Below are 4271 nucleotides of genomic sequence, written 5' to 3'. Positions count from 1 at the left end.
TCGTGTTGTATTTTTTTTACAATGTAGCAACCTAGGGCTAGGGAAGCACGCAATGGTTGTATACTAGTATAAATACAAGGTGGAGTTAGAATTACATGATCAGTCCTGTTAACCCATACAAGTCCACAAACTAAATAGATATAGGCTACATTTCTGACCATGTTTTCTAGACTATGACTTTGACTGTACGTAAATGTGAAAATATTTGTAAATCAAATGATTTGGCCTATATTGAATTGAATTTAAGATGGTTTTAAAATGAAAAGTTGGCTCCAGCCATTAAAGTAGGAGGATTTAAGATTTTTGATCAAATCAGGTATTGGGCAACACACATTCGCTGCACTCACAGAATAGCCTGTCAAATATCATTGTCTTTAATTTAGGCTACCATAATATGAAGATTTAGACTCCATTATTTTAACTTGGAGTTTAGCCTCCATAGGCTATTTAGTTTAGTATATGATGATGTCATGGAAGATGTTCCTGGCTTGATCCGAGGAATGACTCTATGGGGGGATCCAGGTTGGCCATACAGACAACAGACACACACACATTCACTAACAGCAGAAAAAGTAATTAAAAGTATATAATATAAAAAACACAACTAAGCAATAAGGACTGTAGAAGATAAATAATATACTAAATATACTAAAATACAAATTATACTAAATAAAACTTAATCTAAATCAATTCTAAAAAAACAGTATCCACATAGCTACCTCAATTGAAATGCAAGTGAAATTCAAGAATTGAATTGGAATTTAAGAGCCAGTTTTAATTAAATTCTGGAATTTTACACAAGCCTGCTGTGTAGGCTACATATGTAATATAATAAAACTAGAACACTTAAACAACCCAAAAGTCCAGGAAAGGCCATAAAACATGTGAGAGGGTACTAGTGAGCATTTTTCACAATGTATGTGTGTGTGTGTGTGTGTGTGTGTGTGTGTGTGTGCAGGACAACCTGGGATATGAAGTTGTTAAGAACTTGAAAGTCAGTATGGAAACTCCTGTACCTCTTCCTTGACGTCAGGATGGAAAATTGCCGTGGGAGGGATTTTGATGAGACACTCTGGCAATGAGTAATGATGCAGGTTACTTTTGCATGTATCGGGGGGAGCCAATCACATCGGTGTATCTGATATAGGCGGGCCAAAGGCAAGTTAAACAGATGACAGTCGTAGTGTTATCCAGCTGCGTCAAAGTCCGGAATCAGTCAGTAAACGTTGGTCGTATAGTCTTATCCATAATGTAATGGCCCCTCGAGTTGGGCCATTACATTATTCGTGGCCAGACCCTTAATCTTTCTAGATTACCAGGGTCTGGAATTTCCAGGCGACTTTTTTGCAATAATTTACAAAAATCCCCTCCTTAATGTCGAAGTGAAAGCAGATTTCTACAAACTAATGTTAATTAATTAAAAATGAATAATGCAAAATAAGCGATTGCATAAACATTCACTCCCGTCAGCATTGAGTAGAGCAACTTTGGCCACAATTAAAGTATTGTAATGAACCGAGCCTAGCTGGTTCAGGACTGTGAACTCCCATAATGCTGTGCAATGCGTTCATGAATGTTGGTCTTTGATGGCTTGCAATGTTGGTTGTGTTGATGCGTTGTCTTGGCAGTTGTGGCTGTGTGCTAACCTGACTCTCGCCAGATGAATTTCGTTCCGCCTACAGTAGCTCCACTCATCCATCTGGGACCAATCCATTGGAGTGTTGCTTCAGAAGGCTGGAACTAATCAAAAAATGCTTGCATATGATTGAATAAGCCACTTGTCCGTCATCTATTGACGTGCTACTTCAACCACTCACATCGAAGCCAACCCGTGACGCTGATAACAGTCTCACAGTCGCTTCTACGCTATGTCACATCTATGAAACTCCCGCCCTGCGTCCTGATTTGCTGTACCATAAAATCTGGTGCAGAAATTACTCTCAATGGAAGAGGTCCCAGATGGATGTGAGTGAAGCTAGGCGGAGCTAAGCAGAACGAAATTCATCTGGCGAGAGTCAGGTTAGCTGCGTGCTGGTTGCTGGAGTGCTTGGTGCCGGGGTCGGCCGGTGTGTGCTGCCAGCACGGCCTGTGGCAGAGGTTTAGTACAAGAGCATAAGGGCCGGGTCTGGCCTGGCATGGGGTGTTCATGTGTTTTGGTGTGGAGTCAATAAACTCTGTGACAAAAGCATTCTCTGATTTGGCACAGTATGGAGTCTGCGTGGATAGATATCAATTAGGCTTGCACATCTGGATATTGCAGTTTCTTTGCAAAACTGCTCAAGCTCTGCCAGGTTGGAAGGGGATCCGGTGTGAACAGTCCTTTTTTAAGTCCAGTCACAGATTTTCTATAGGATTGAGGTCTGGGATTTGATTTGCCACTCTTGTTGTCTTTAAACCATTGCTGTGTAGTTTTCGTTGGCTTCAGCTCATTGTCTTGCTGGAGAGTAAATCTTCTCCCAAGTCATACTTCTCTCTTGCAGACTGAATCAGATTGTCTTCCAGGATTTCCATATTTTGCTGAATTCATTTTACTTTTACCGTTACAAGTCTTCCAGGGCCTGCTGTCGAGAAGTTTCCCTACAGCATGATGCTACCACCACCTTGCTTCAAATTAGGGATGGGGCGTTTTTGGTGATTTGGTGCAACAATAGTTAACAATAGATGCAATTGTTCTGTGCCAACAATAGCATCTAGTCTAATGTGCAAAAAGCTCAATTTTGGTTTCATCAGACCAATGAACCTTCTTCCATTTGACCTTGGAGTCTCCCACATGAACTTTAAGATTTAATAAGAGCTTTGCCATTCACCCATAGAGCTTTGACTGGCGAAGAACTGGTCGCTGTATGCATAGTCATCTCAGCTGCTGAAGGACATTAAAGTATTATCTTCTCTTATCTGAAGCCTTTAATGTTTGGGGCAGCCGTGGCCTACTGGTTAGCACTCTGGACTTGTAACCGGAAGGTTGCCGATTCGAGCCCTGACCAGTGGGCCACGGCTGAAGTGCCCTTGAGCAAGGCACCTAACCCCTCACTGCTCCCCGAGCGCCGCTGTTGTAGCAGGCAGCTCACTGCGCCGGGATTAGTGTGTGCTTCACCTCACTGTGTGCTGTGTGTGTTTCACTAATTCACGGATTGGGTTAAATGCAGAGACCAAATTTCCCTCACGGGATCAAAAGAGTATACAGTGTTTCCCATACATTGACTAATCTGTGGTGGGGCGCCACGAAATAAAAATCGGCCACCACAAATTAATATTCTATGTTTAATTTAATTTAATTTAAATTAAATTAAATATAAGATCAAATCCTTGCATTGCCATTGAGCTGCACTTTTTACGCACGCAGCCTTTCCTTGCCCCGCCCCACTCTCTCTCGTAGCCCGCTGCCCCTCCTCTGCATGTGCATTTAACAAAATATTCACGATTGTTGAAGGATTGTTGTTGCCACATAGAAGCATTGCATAGAAGACGTCTGGCTAAATTGCTATTAAAGGAGAATTCCGGTGTGATATTGACCTAAAGTGTGTTGAAACATGATACCGAGTGTGAACATATGTCTCATAGCCCATCTCGGCTTGTCCCCTGCACTCCAAAATCTGGCGCTAGTTAGCCGATGCTACCAACAGCTTTTTCAATGGTGGTGCTTCGGCATCGGGCTAGCCATGCAAATAAATCACTGTTTTACACCATTTACGAGGCTCAATGTATCTCCACACTTCATTGGTAGACTTCCGAGGGCCCTGACATTTAAAACGAGACATTGAGAACTTTGAAAAAGCAGTGGTAGTTTACTTACAAGACGATTTATACAGACAGTATCTTCACGAAGTTTAGCGTTTGCAGCCATCTTGAATTTAGTCACGATAAGTCGAGCGACGAGTAAGAATGAACAAGTATGATAAGGGATCAGATTCCAAAAATAATTCAGTGGAAATGCATGGATTCCAGTTTCTTCCAGTAGCAGCAACTGAAATCCATGCATTTCCACTGAATTATTTTTGGACCCCCCAAAAAAGGACCCCCCCCCCCCCCGTTGTCCAAGTCAGCTACCGCCACAAATTCAATCCAATTCTGTGGGAAACACTGGTATATTTACTTATACTTATACTTACTTATGCTACTTATGCTTAACTTCTTCACAGTTATCATAGGTGCCTTGGTGGCCTCCCCCACCATTATTCTTATTGAACAGTGACTCAGTTTGTGGTGACGGGCTGCTCAGGGCTGCACATTTGTCATATTCTTTATATTCCTTAATGATGGATTTCACTGAA

The sequence above is a fragment of the Alosa sapidissima genome, chromosome 18, assembly GCF_018492685.1.
Source record: "Alosa sapidissima isolate fAloSap1 chromosome 18, fAloSap1.pri, whole genome shotgun sequence".
Classification (NCBI taxonomy): Eukaryota; Metazoa; Chordata; class Actinopteri; order Clupeiformes; family Clupeidae; genus Alosa; species Alosa sapidissima.
This window is presented reverse-complemented; position numbering follows the sequence as displayed.